This window comes from Peromyscus californicus, unplaced genomic scaffold, assembly GCF_007827085.1.
Source record: "Peromyscus californicus insignis strain IS unplaced genomic scaffold, ASM782708v3 Scaffold_16__1_contigs__length_79575227, whole genome shotgun sequence".
In the NCBI taxonomy this organism is placed as follows: Eukaryota; Metazoa; Chordata; class Mammalia; order Rodentia; family Cricetidae; genus Peromyscus; species Peromyscus californicus.
The window spans coordinates 14518851-14533672 of NW_026294458.1; the positions used below are offsets into that span (position 1 = coordinate 14518851).

The 14822-nt window shown below is 44.9% G+C and overlaps 1 protein-coding gene across 4 annotated transcripts in view; it reads right to left on the minus strand.

Moving 5' to 3' along the window:
• The window catches only part of Senp5 (SUMO specific peptidase 5), a 39914-nt gene extending 30143 nt beyond the window's left edge, over nt 1-9771 (minus strand). Inside the window, exons 1-3 of one of the 4 annotated variants that reach the window (XM_052740464.1) lie at nt 9569-9771; nt 291-318; nt 71-198 (exon numbers count right to left, since the gene is read on the minus strand). The gene's annotated coding sequence lies outside the window, so the exon portion shown is untranslated. The other 3 variants (XM_052740465.1, XM_052740463.1, XM_052740467.1) reach the window with 3 other exon arrangements.
• Nucleotides 9772-14822: the final 5051 nt, after the last annotated feature.

The window sequence follows — 14822 nt, forward strand, 5'->3', positions numbered from 1 at the left end:
AAAAAAAGAAAAAAAATGAAAAAGAGCATATGCACTCCAATTTATTCTATAAGCCATAAAGAAATCCTACCTTGGGCTGGAGAGATGGCTCAGAGGTTAAGAACACTGGTTGTTCTTCCAGAGGTCCTGAGTTCAATTCCCAGCAACCACATGGTGGCTCACAGCCATCTATAATGAGATCTGGTGCCCCCTCCTGGCCTGCAGGCATACATGCAGGCAGAATGTTGCATACTTAATAAATAAATCTCTTTAAAAAAAAAAAGGAAAAGAAAAAGAAAAAGAAATCCTACCTGATCGAGGTTCCCACTGCAAGGAGAACTGGGAAGAAGGAAGATGTGAGCATTTAACAAGGCCCCATTTTCTCTATACCTGTCTCTGATGGGGATGTTTCAAGAATCATTTCTGGCAGGATACAGTCACACATGCCTTTAATACCAGCATTGGGGAAGCTGAGGCCAGGTGGACCTCAATCCTGTGAGTTCAAGACCAGCCTCTTCTACCTAGTGAGTTCTAGGTCAGCCAGGGCTGTATAGTGACACCTTGCAACAAAAAAACAAAACTTGCGGGGCAGTGGTGGTGCACACCTTTGATTCCAGCACTCAGGAGGCAGAGGCAGGCGGATCTCTGTGAGTTTGAGGCCAGCCTGGTCTACAAATCGCGTTCCAGGACAGCCAGGGCTAAACAGAGAAACCCTGTCTGGAAAAACAAAAACAAAAACAAAACAAATAAACAAAAAATTTCTCAGTATACACCAGTTTTTGTGATTTATTTTTATTTTATGTGCATGAGTACTTTGTTTGCATACATGTGGTACACCACTTATGTGCCTACTGCCTGAGGAGGCCAGAAGAGGATGTTAGATCCCCTGGAACTGTAATTATGGATGGTTGTGAGCTACCATGGGGGTGCCGGTAATTGAACCTGGGTCCTCTGCAAAAGCAACAAGTGTTCTTAAATGCTGAGCCGTCTCTTCAGGTCACTGCACATCAGTTCCTAATAGAACACACAGGTCGCGATTCAGAAGAAAATTTCTGTGTTGTCAGTTCTTGAGCCACTTTGCCAGCTACAGAATGTCTTGTATTGACTCTGTTTCTCATTAGCTAAGTGACTTTCAGCAAGTCATTCAGATTCTGTGTTCTCAAGTGTAAAGTGAAAGATAGTAAAGTGAGAGGGACCAAAAACCACTTCAGACAGATTTCATATCTATTTATAACTTGCCCACAGAAAAACAACTTTCGATGGCAATGTTTTTAAGGGGAAAGTATCTTTGGCCCACATAGCCCTCAACCTCAAGGAGACCAGGCTCCGCGTTTACACGTCAGAGTCTAAGTGTCTGCAAGGAAGAAGACTTCATGTCCGCTGCTCTCATCCAGTTCTACTGGCTCTCAAGTGAATATAAGGACCACGGACAAACACAAACACACACAGAATTTCAGGAACAGCTCATAGAGGTGAAAGGTGAGGAGGAATAAATGAAAATCAGACACAAAGCCAGACTAGTCAGTGCCAGCCTAGCATGCACAGGGCCCTATGTTCAATAAACAAGACAAGATGAGGCTGGAGATAGAACACTTGCCTAGCATGCATGAAGCCCTGGATTCAATCCCCAGTACCACATAAAACCAGCCATAAAGACACACACACACAATCAACCCTAACACTCAGGGAATGAGGTAGGAAGACCAGTTCAAGGTCTGTGAGAGAAGGTCCATCAGTCTTACACAGCTATGAACCCTGCAAGCTACAAGCGACCAGGCAAGACATGCCACTGGAGCAGGAATGGCACTATTTTCAGTGAGATCTGAGGTTTGCCACCACAGAAGGGAATTCATGCCTGGTACTGTACACCTGGTCCAGGACTGGGGAGGTGACGGGCCCGACAAGTAGTAGAGCTCTGACTAATGCACACGGTATCACACTGCCGTCTGGCTATTTCTGTCCATACCCATGAGCCTGGGTCAGAGAGGCTTCTAGACGAGCAGGCAACAGTTAATGCAGACTCATAACTGATGAAAGTGGTGTATGTGACTCTCAAAGGGACATCTGTATCATACCCTCCAGGGCTCAGGGAACACGGAGGAAGAAGGGACAAAAGGTAAGTGCTGTGGAACGCTGTCTTCTGACGTGACGTGGCAAGGCTGCTGCCCCCAGGAGCTCACAGCAGTGATGGTTATCTACTTAGGACCTGTAGAGACTGGGCCCGTCAACATTCCATCAGGGATGGAGGACAGGCTCACCCACTCTGCCCTGAGGATAGAGATAATGAAAGATTACTGGGCGAGGGGGCTCATATTCTCCAGCAATGCAGCCACTGGGTAAGTTATTCTTTCTCAAGTAATAACCCCTCACCCATGCTCCTGCAAGCAACTACAATTAAATGTAGTGGGACACCAGAGGGGAAAAAGGAGAAAGAGGCCAGGTGATGGGAGCGCATACCTGAAATCCCAGCACTTGGAAGGCAGAGGCAGGAAGATCTCTGTGAGTTCGATGGCTCAGAGGTTAAGAGCACTGACTGCTCTTCCAGAGGTCCTGAGTTCAATTCCCAGCACCCACATGGTGGCTCACAACCATCTGTAATGAGATCTGGCGCCCTCTTCTGTGTACATAATAAATAAATAAATCTTAAAAAGAGAGAGGGGGGAGGGAGAGGAGAGATATGAAGTAGGAGGTAGACCTACAGGGAAGAAGGAGTTCTATGACAGGGGATAAGAAAGGATAATGAGAGATGAATACTGTGTGTGTTTATGTATCTAAAATTTTGAAACAAGTAAATAAAGGAAGAGGGGAAAAGGTCATCCTCAACCACATGAGTTCTAAGTCAGTCTGGGGTATATAGCCTGCCTCCAAATATGAAAAAGAAAAACCGAACACATGATTTCAGAAATTAACAATGTCTCCTATTACTAAAAGTTCTGCGGACACTAGCCACGAAGAGGAGTGGAAGAAACAGCAGACTGAACCAGAAACCAATACATACTACGTAATTTAAGTTTGCTAACAATGTATTAAGAAAAGGGCCCCATCTCCACTTCCCCACATACCACCACACACACATTACCCCCCTCTGTTTTGTTGTTGTTGTTTTTGAGACAAAGGTTTCTCTGTGTAGCCCTGGCTGTCCTAGAACTAGCTGTGTAGACAGGATGGTCTCCAACTCACAGAGAGCTGCCCGCCTCTGCCTCTCCCTAGTGCTGGGATTAAAAGTGTGCACCACCACCGCCCAGCCACATTACCTTTCTATACATCACTTTCCTGTGAGGAAAGAAACATGAGGGGCTAAATATACATTTACCTCGGTCGGTCCCTTCTCCAAACCCACTGATAAACACTGGACTGGAGGAGGGGCGAGATCTTTCTAAATTACTCAGGCTCGCCTTGAATTAGCAATCCTACTGCCTCTGCTTCACAGATGCTGGAGTTATATGCAGGCCACCACGCACAGCTAGAAGTTAGAGTTTTGTGTGTGTTCATGTGGGTTTTGGAGACAAGGTTCCTCTCTGTATAACAGTCCTGGCTGTCCCGGGATTCACTCTATAGTTCAGGCTGGCCTTAAACTCTCAGAGATCCTCCTGCCTCTGCCTCCTGAGTGCTGGTATTAAAGGCACAGGCCACCACCAGCCCAATGGAAGTTAGATTTTTAAAAAGGCAAAAGTCCACTATGTGCAGCAAGCACACACTCCGATAATCCCAGCAGTCAGGAAGCAGAAGCAAGAGGATCACAAATTAAAGACCAGTTTTGGTGCTATATAATGAGATCCTGTCAATCATAAAAATGCATGAATGAATGGGTGAATGAATGAATGAGCAAAAGCCCCAGAGACAAAGATAATGAAAGAGGAGACAAGACTAATTAAATTTCTAGAAGAAAGGCACACTTGGTGGCATACACCTTTAAAATCTCAGCAGAGTCTGAAGAATCTCCAAGTTCAAATCTCTAATGAGTTCAAGGCCAGCCTGGTCTACATAGCAAGTTTCAGGTCAGTTAAAGTCATATAGTGAGACCTTGTTTCAAGAAATAAACAGCAGATAATGAGTAACACACTCAGCAGGTCAAAAAAGGCGATGCCATGAAGTAAGCTACATGATTTCAGAAAGGCCCCAAGTGAGAGGTAACAAATACCTATGAAGGTTAGGAATACGGACAGAGCTGAAAAAGGAAGGTCCCAGGAAGTCTGAAGAGGAAGTTCCACCCCAATCCTGCCTTCTACCCTGAGAGAGAACCTGTTCCCTTTCTTGGTGAAGATGAGTCAGGAGAGTCACGCCAGTAGGAAAGCACAGAGCAGAGCAAGCTGAGATAAGTGAGTTCATGCTGTGAACCTGCCCTCCTCACCAACACTCTATAAGGATATACTGCCATGAGGAGACCACTCCTACGGGACAAGAGAAGATCATTTAAAGAGAAAAGATCATATCTAATGCTCCCCCCAAAAGGCCGAACAATTATTCTTCGATGTATTCTGACGTCAAAGAAATGTATTAGACTCCAGATCCTAATTTCACTGCTCCTTTCTTCCCCAAGAATACAAGTTTACCCTTCAAAAAGGGTAATATGTGAGGACAATTTGAAGGAGAATGATATAGTCAATGAGATAAACACTCTTGTTCAACTCATCCTCTGAGATTGTGGCATTCGCTGGTTCATCCTCTAGAAAAGTTGGTTAGTTTGTGAGAAAATCTGTAAATCAACACACAGATATTCCCCCAAGTTGGAACCCCATCAGCTAACCCACTGAGTCCCTGCATTAACTTTTTGGAATGTGATGTGAAGTGTCTTCTAATAAATACTAGCCACCGCACTGGTTCCTTCCATCAACTAACACACTAATAAACACACACTGTAACCACCACAAAGATGACGAGCCTAGAAAATACAGAAGTTGTATCAATGAAAATTCTATAAAAAGCTTACGGGTGGTTTAATCCCATGCCTTTAATCCCAGCACTCAGTAGGCAGAGCCAGGCAGATCTCTGTGAGTTCCAGGCCAGCCTGATCTACAAAGTGAGATCCAGGTCAGGTACCAAAACTACACAGAGAAACCCTGTCTCAAAACCCCGCCCCCCTCCAAAAAAAACCCATAAAAATATCTTCCACTTTACTCTTAAGAAAAGAGGTCATGGTTGGGGCTATGCTCAAAGATAGTGTTAACCCACATGTGTCAAAGGTCCAGGTTTGATCAGCACTGGCAAAGAAAAAGAAAAACTGTAACACATTCTCCTTCAGGAGATAAGTTACTTTCTTTACAGCTGGCCATCTCTCCAGCCAAAAGATACTTTGTTTTGAAAGTATCACTCTGTAGGCCAGACCTACCTCAAATATGCAATTCTCCTGCCTATGCCACCTGACTGAAAAGGGCATTTTCAAACTTGGCTGATGGAATTCCAAACTGACATAATCATTTTGGAAGAGAATTTGGTAAGATTTCATAAAAATCACAAAAGTATTTTTCCTTCAATATGACAAGCTTACTTTAAGCAATTTGAACAGAAGACGCAGCTATAACAATGACAAGGCTATCTATTGCAATATTGTTTACAATAGCAAATATTTAACCAATGCCCACAAGCAAGAGCATGGCTGAATAGACTAGTATATTGACATGAATGAAGCTTCATTGGAGTAAGGATTCTTTCAGCAACCAGCATGCAGTGATTTAGAGGATCCATCCTTAGATGACGAAGGTGAAATTCAGGTGAGTTCCAAGGGGGGTAAGTGGAGGAAATGAGAAGGGAAGGGCTGTTTCTCTGTACGTTGTGTTCCTGCTGGTCTGGCTTTAGGACAAACCTGATGCTTCACATCTCAAATGAACCTGGCTTGCTTGCTTTTCCTCTCTGCAGTACTGGACATTAAACTAGGGCCTCATGAATGCCCTGCAGGCGTTCCACCACTGAGCTGTATCTCTTAGCCCCTGTATTTCAAATGACTAATACAACCACACCACAAAAGGAGAAGATGAACAGACCTTAGAAAACAATATTCTGACTACATCAAGAGCTAAAGGCAAAGAGTGCTTACAGAAAATGCACAAAGCACAGCAAATGTGCTTTTCCACGGAAGGAGGAGTCAATTCTGATATCATCAGTATTCCAAGTTGAGCAAATAAGTAAAATATGCTGTGGATAGTTAAAGCTAGACTTTCCACACTAGAGAAACAATGACTCATGAAATGACGAGAGACAAACTGGAGGTACCACTATGGACCCAGCTGGATACAGACACGGAAGTGTACACACACAGACTGTCAGTGAAGCAGGGCACCCCCAGCAGAAAGTGAGCACCCTGACAACCAGACCTTGGTTTCTAAATATACTCATCTACGGCAAGAGGTGGCAGCATGGTGACTCAAGCCTGAAATCCCAGCACTCTGGAGGCTGAGACAGGAACATAAGGAAATCAAGTCATCACTAGTTACACAGACCATTGGAAAGCCAGCCTGAACTGTAGTCTCCAAAAAAAATAGATTGCAGAACTGGGCAGAAAAAGCAGAATATGAACCTGAAATGTCACTGTGGTGCCAGAACATACACATAAATAATCTAAGTGACAGAGACAGACAGACAGATAGACAGGATTTCACCATGTAGCCTTGGCTGGCCTAAAACTTGCTATATAGACCATGCTGACCTCGAACTCATAGAGATTAGCTTGCTTCTGCCTCTGGAGTGCTGGGATTAAAGGCATGTATCACTATGTCCTGTATAATTTTAAAGAGTAGCAAAACTGGTAGAAGGGACATCTTCCTTATACATAATTTCAAATTAAAAAAATACAGAATAAGCCAGGCATGGTGGTGCAGGCCTTTAATCCCAGTACTGAGGAATGGGGAAGGAGAGATTAGAGGTTGGTGGATCTCTGAGTTCCAGGCCAGGCTGGTCTACAAAGTGAGTTCCAAGACAGCTAAGACTGTTACACAGAGAAACATTGTCTCAAAAAACAAACACAAAAACAGAATGAATAAAAGAAATAGAAAAAATAAGATCTGCCATCTCTGTAAGAAGTAACTGACTAGCCTAGAGTGGTGGCCCCAGCCTTTAATCCCATCACTAGGGAGGCAGAGGCAGGTGGATCTCTGTGAGTTTGAGGCCAGTCTGGTCTACAGAGTGAGTTCCAGGATAGGCTCCAAAAGCTACACAGAGAAACCCTGTCTCAAAAAAAACAATTTAAAAAAAAAAAAGTGGCTGGGCAGTGGTGGCACACACCTTTAATCTTAGCACTCGGGAGGCAGAGCCAGGCAGATCTCTGTGAGTTCGAGGCCAGCCTGGTCCACAGAGCGAGATCCAGGAGAGGCACCAAAACTACACAGAGAAACCCTGTCTCAAAAAACCAAAATGAATAAATAAATAAATAAAATTAAAAAAGTAACTGACTCAGCCAGGTGTAACTACACTCCCATAATCCAAGTACTCAGGAGGCTGAGGTAGACAGATCATCAGATTAGCTAAATCTCCAGATTCTATCTCAGTTAAAAAAGAAAGAAAGAAAGAGAGGGAGAGAGAGAGAAAGAAAGAGGAAAGGAAAGGAAAGGGAAAGAAGGAAGGAAGGAAGGAAGGAAGGAAGGAAGGAAGCTAGGAGATGGATGTCTCAGTGGGAAGAATGGTTGCTACACAAACATGAAGATCTGATTTTGGGTCCCCAGGATCCACATAAAAGCTGAGAACAGCAACACATAATCCCAGAACTGGGTAGTAACAGAAGATGGATCCCTAGGGCTTGATGGTCTGCCTGTCAGCCAAATGGGTGAGTTCCACATTTAGTGAGAGCTCCTGTCTCGACACATAGCGTGTAGAAGTGATTCAGGATGATATCCTAACCTTCCCATCATGCATCCCCACACAGGCTAGTGTACCCCACTCCACTTGACTAGAAACTAGAAAACAGTGAAGAAATGTCTTCAGGTCTTCCTAGTTCTGAGGGAAAATTACTTAATATGAGAATTTTAGGCCCATCTAAGAACTAATGACTGAAAACAGAAAAAGGTTTTCAGACAGGTGACTTATCCAAGTATAACCTCCCATATACCTTTTTCAAAGAGCCACAAGATAAGAAGTACCATGACAAAATGAGAGAGTAAATCAAGAAGACATGGGAACCAGGCTCAGTGATCACCTAGCACGCATAATGCCCTGGCGTCACTCAAATGATAATAATAATAACAGCAATAATAATAACAATAATAAAATTAAACGAGGGGGAGAAAGGCAAAGAAAACAAGGGCAAAGGTAGGAGGGCAGGGGAGACGGCTCAGTGGTTAAGAACACTTGTTCTGTTCCCAGCATCCACACAGTGCCTCACAACCGTTCATAACACCAGTTCCAGGGGATCCAACACCCTCTTCTGCTCCCCACAGGCACCAGACAAGCATGTGGTGCACACAGATGCAGGTGAAATATGCATGTAGTTTTTAAGATAAAAGATGGTGAGGTGGCAGAAATGAGAGCAAAAGGGAGAAGATGTATGTACAAACTGGGCATGTAATCCCAACATTAGGGAGGCTGAGACAGGGGGACCACTGCAAGTTCAAGGCCAGCATAATCCACACAGTAAACTGCCTCCCAGCCAACTGCCTCCCAGCCTGAGCTATACACGAAATGTTTTAGGAGCAGAGTATCGGCAATCTGAGATATAGGTGCAAAGGCCTCCTAAATGGGACGAAACATCAATCAATCATCTCCCGGGCCTTTTCTAAAGGCCTAGTGCACAAATGTGACAGAAACTTATGAGTTATCCTTCTAATACCAGTGTTTTATCGATAAGCACAAGGCATCTGAGTGACTAGGTTTCTTGGATGCTGCACACTCAAAGCACAGATTGCAGTTAAGTTCCAACTACACAAGATTCTGGCATCTCTCCTGGCACCCTTCTCGATACTAAGCTTATTCTGGACAAAAGGCAAAAGCATAATTAGGAATGTACCATGTGTCCTGAATATTCTTTAACGGCGTTTTAACCAGAGCCTTAAGATTTTTCATTCAATTATTCCAACTAATTTGTATAGGTATAAGAACATGCCTATGTTCAGGTGGTGAATTAAAAACAATACCAAATGGCAGGCGAGCGCTTCAATTCAGCTCCTCCAGACTCTTAAGTACAAACTCCCATGACCTTTCTGCATCCCACTTTAATGGCCCCACAGTGGAATCGGAGTTAACACTGCCCAGCACAGACAGAATAAAAAAAGTAGCGTCACACCAACCTAAAGCCCAAGAGTATCAGGCATAAGCACGGTAGGAAGGAACCAAAGCAAGAAGGAAGCCGAGCTGTCGGATCAACTCAACCCCCCTCGACTTCCGACTGGGCAGGAGCTGGGAGCCTGACAGCGATCTTCAGGCAAAGCTTCCCCTGGCTTCGGAAGGAGCGGCCCGAGGAGTGGGTTTTCTGGCTGTCTGGCTCTCAAGGCTCGTGCTGCGGAGGAAGGAGGAGGAGGGCCGCGGTCCCCGGAGACCAGCGCCCACTAGGCGGCCTGCGGCGCGGCCGTGGGGAAGCGTGCGGGCCTCGGGCGGCGCTGAGCTGGCGCGGGGAAGGGCTGGTCAGCAGCGCTGCGGACGCCTGGGCTGCCCCGCTCCGGCTTACCTACGTTCTCGGCTCCCGGCACCGACCCCGCTGCCCGGACGAGCGCCGCAGCGGCCGGGACCGCTGCCTCGCCCACGCCCACACCGGGACAATCCCGGCCAGAGACCGGACTCCGGCCTGCTCACGGCCGGCGGGGCTGCCGAGCTTCCTCCCAGCCGCGGCGCGATCCGGGCGCCCGCTTTGCGCGTCACCTCCTCCTCCTGCTTCCGTGCCCTTCCGCCAGAAGCTCCGCCTACGCCTAGTGCGAGGGGCGTGGCTTAGAGGCGCCTGCTCCTAGAAGCTGGGTGTGCTGCTCCCTGGATGGGCACTGGCAGAATGGGGAGGAACTGCCATCTAAAGTTAGTCCAAGTGCCACAAGGCAGGTTTCCGACTTCCGGTTGTCAGCTCCCTTCAAGCTTTTGCCGTCAGCTAAAACAAGCCGGGCGGGGGTGGCGCACGCCTTCAATCCCAGCACTCAGGAAGCAGAGGCAGGCAAATCTCAGTGAGTTCGAGGCCAGCCTGGGCTACCAAGTGAGTTCCAGGAAAGGCGCAAAGCTACACAGAGAAACCCTGTCTCAAAAAACCAAAAAAAAAAAAAAAAAATATATATATATATATATATATATATATATATATATATATATATTCACACACACATTACAATTAAAACATCAAATATACAGAACAAAGAAAGTGTATGGACGTGGCAAGAGAGAACATCAATTCACAACAAAGGCTTGTCCGTCAGAATAACACAAGATGGTTTACCTGAAACTCAAACGCCAGAAGAACTTGGAATGACCTATTTCAAGTTCTGAAAGCTAGTAACTGGGGCTGGAGAGTTGGCTCAGTGGTTAATAACACATGTTGCTGTTGCAGAGGATCCAGGTTCAATTTCTAGCACCCACATGAAGGCTCACAACCATCTGCAACTCCAGTTCCAGGAGACCTGGTGCCCTCTTCTGACCTTCTCAGCTACCAGGTACTCCTGTGGTGCACACACATACATGCGGGTAAAATACTCATACACATAAAATAATGAGATAACTAAATCTAAAAAAAATTTTAATAAAGAAACTAACGACTGCTAACCTAGACTACTATACCCAGCAAAACTGTCATAACTGAAGAAAGATAACTTTTCACCATAAGAGTAGACTAAAGGGATGTATAGCACTAAACCAGTTCTACAGAAGATACTTGAGTGGATCCTTAGGACTGAGGGGGAAGAAAAAAAACAAATCCATCCATGAGGCTACAGGAAAGAACAGCCCATATCAGAAGAACAGTTAAGGAAGCAGGGGAGAGCAAAAACCCCAAACTCTATCAGCTCAACAAAATGGCAGGAATCAATAACTGGCCTCCGCTGGGTGTGGTGGCACATGCTTTTAATCCCAGCACTCAGGAGGCAGAGGCAGGTAAATCTCTGTGAGTTCGAGGCCAGCCTGGTCCACAGATCGAGATCCAGGACAGGCTCCAAAGCTACGCAGAGAAACCCTGTCTCAAAAAACAAAACAAAATAAAACAACAAAAAAACAAAAAAAAAAGTAAGGTAAAGTTCTAGTTTTTGAAAGCTATTATAAACTATACAGGACAATCAAGAAGCATAGGTCAGTAGTTAGTTTTTTATAACAATCAAATTTGTAGATAGGTTAGGTATGTTTCTTTAGTTTAAATAGATATATTTTAGGTAGGTGGTCTTCAAATACTTCAAAGACCTATAAAATATGACATTTAAAATGTTTTGTTGCCAGGTGGTAGTGCACGCCTTTAATCCCAGAACTCGGGAGGCAGAGCCAGGAAGATCTCTGTGAGTTTGAGGCCAGCCTGGTCTACAGAGCGAGTACTAGGAAAGGCACCAAAACTACACAGAGAAAACCTGTCTCGAAAAACCAAAATAAATAAATTAATTAATTGAATAAAATGAAATGTTTTGTTAACTTAAAGTTTTTTATGACATTGGGACACATCTGCTCCTGGCAGGCGGGCATTGATGGAGTTTGCTTTCCCTGCGGCAAGGTCAGCCACTGGGCAGAGAAACTGCTCTTTCCTTTGACTGCTGACAATTTGCTGTGCAGCCTGGACATGCAGGGCACACAGGAAAAAAAACTGTTGAACTTTGCCAAAACAAGTCAGGACAGTCTTTCAAAATTCCTGCTTCAGCGGGCAGTGGTGGCACATGCCTTTAATCCCAGCACTCAGGAGGCAGAGGCAGGTGGATTTCTGTGAGTTCAAGGCCAGCCTGGTCTAAAGAGTGAGTTCCAGGACAGGCTCCAAAGCTACACAGAGAAATCCTGTCTAAAAAAAAAAGTCCTGTTTCACAGAAGAGTCTGCCAGATGTTCTGCAGGACACAGAGGAAAGTGACTGATGAACATTGCCAACACAAGGCAGGACAATCCTTAAAATATCCTGCTTCACTGAAAAGTTTGCCAGGTATTCTGGGCCTGTAGGTTGAAGTATGCCCCAATGTTGCAGAGGAACTTTGGCTGACTCTCCAGGCAGTCATATGTCTCTGTCATTGCTAGAGTTTTGGAAATTGTTTACAATGCACTTTTTGTTTATTCAAATAATATCATATCCTTTTGGGGACCTTTAGTGGAGTTGAAGACTAATTAGTTATAGTTGCAGTTTTCCTTAGTTATGGTAGAGGGTAAATTAGGTGTAAAATTTTGGATTCACTAAGATAGGATAGATAATAAATTATTTTCTTTGAATATGCTAAGTACAAATGGACAGAAATATTGTGAATGTAATCCTTACTTAATAATTGTTATTGGGCCGGGCGGTGGTGGTGCACGCCTTTAATCCCAGCACTCGGGAGGCAGAGCCAGGCGGATCTCTGTGAGTTCGAGGCCAGGCTGGACTAACAAGTGAGTTCCAGGAAAGGCGCAAAGCTACACAGAGAAACCCTGTCTCGAAAAAACCAAAAAAAAAAAAAAAAAAAAAAAAAATTGTTATTGTATATAGTCTTACCATGTTTAAGTTAAAACCATTTCATTTTTATTTAAATAAAAAGGGGGAAATGTTGCAGAATATTATTTTAAGGTTTTGTTCCTTCTGTTTATGTTGCATTTGTTTAACTCTCTGAAGCTGTGTTAATGTACCTGTCTAAAATACCTGACTGGTTGAATAAAGAACTGAATAGCCAATAGCAAGGTAGGAGAAAGAATAGGCAGGGCTGGCAGGCAGAAAGAAGATATGGAAGGAGAAATCTGGGAGAAAAAAAGAGGAGAGAAGTTGTAGCTGGAGTTTCTCTCCGGGTCCCTCCAAGTCCCGGCAGTTCTGCAGCCCACTTATAAAATAAACACACAGACACTTATATTATTTAAACTGTTTGGCCTAATGGCTCAGGCTTCTAACTAGCTGTTCTTATATCTTAAATTAACCCATTTCTATTAATCTATAAGTTGCCACGTGGCTTGTGCCTTACCAGTATCTTAACATCTTCTCGTGGCAGCGGCTGGCAGTACCTCTCTGCCTCAGCCTTCCACTTCCCAGACCTCTCCTCTCTCTTTGTCCCGCCTATACTTCCTGTCTGACTACTGGCCAATCAGCTATACAGCTAGCAATGGAGTAAGAAAGAAAGGCATACAAAAATAGAGAAAGGTAGCCGGGCGGTGGTGGCACACGCCTTTAATCCCAGCACTCGGGAGGCAGAGCCAGGCGGATCTCTGTGAGTTCGAGGCCAGCCTGGGCTACCAAGTGAGTTCCAGGACAGGCGCAAAGCTACACAGAGAAACCCTGTCTCGAAAAACCAAAAAAAAAAATAGAGAAAAAAAAAAAAAAAAAAAAAAAAAAAAAGCTGGCAAGAAACAAGCCAAGCAAAGGCCGGGCATTCATACTTAGGAATAAGCCTCTGTGGGTGATCTATTTGGAAGCTGGGTGGCGGGCCCCCCAACAGAGCCAAAGAACAAACAACAACACAAGCTGAGTGAGCTACAGAGAACAGTGTGGTAAGCAGCGCCCCTCCACCGTCTCTGCTTCAGCTCCTGCCTTTGGGTTCCTGTCCTGAATTCCCTCTATGATGGCCTGAAAGATGAAATAAACCCTTTCCTCCCCCAAGTTGCTTTTGGTCTTGATGTTTATCACAACAGCAGAAAGCTAACTAGAGCAGAGAGGGTTGATTTGAGAGATTGGTGGGGATTTTCGTGGAGAAACTGAAAGAGCTGTATTATCATCAGGATAAACAAAGCCTTTTTCCGCCGTAGAACACTTTCAGGGGCCCTTTGAATTTGGAAGCCAGATTTACCTCCTCTGAGCAGCAGTGGCCATTGGCAAGAATGTGTACTGTGGCCGTGAAGTCTTAAAGTAGAACTTGAGATAGGTTGTCACCATAGAGCCTTTTAGGCCCAGGGTAGGGAAATCTGTGAGGGGGCACGCAAAAGGAGAGTTCCTCCGCATACTGGAGGGATTTTTGGTCTGTGGCTGTGAGGACGAGTTAGAAAGGAAATTTTTTCCTGGCCTGAAGTGGGCAAAAAAGCAAGGGCATCCCCACAAGTTAGACACTCTGCTCAGTGAGATGCCCATGGAGAGGAAGAGGGCCGTGTCCACTGGTCTCCACGACAGGAATAGCATGGTCAGGGGGAAGCTCTATCTGGCACCAAGGATTCTGGGAAGTCTACCTGGTGGGTGATCAGAATGTCAGTTTTCAGAGAAGAGAGAAACATCTCAAAACTCACTGGGTCTCTAGTGTGTAACAGGGAGCCAGGCCCTCGTTACAGAGCAGAGACACAGGAGTGAGAAGATTACAATTTTCTCTTTTTGGCCCATGGTTGGCCGTTGCTAGGGGTATCTAGGGAAACAAGATGAGTAGCAGGTTAAAGAATGTCAAGTGATAGACAAACATCTCCCTTGGGCAACCATCACTGGGGGAAGAATCTAGACAAATGAGTTACTTTAGTTTGGGGAACTGTCATTGTTTAACCAAAATGGAGACACTACAAAATGGCATTGTCATGGTGAACATACATACATTTTTACACAGAGAGAGAGAGAGAGACAGAGACAGAGAGACAGAGAGAGACAGAGACAGAAACAGAGAGACGGAGAGAGAGAGAGAGATTAAATTTTCTTTGTTGGGGGCTGGAGAGATGGCTCAGAGGTTAAGAACACTGGCTGTTCTTCCAGAGGTCCTGAGTTCAATTCCCAGCACCCACATGGTGGCTTACTACCATCTGGAATGAGATCTGGTGCCCTCTTCTGGCCTGCGGGGATACATGAAAACAGAACATTGTATACATAATAAATAAATAAATCTTTTAAAATAAATAAATA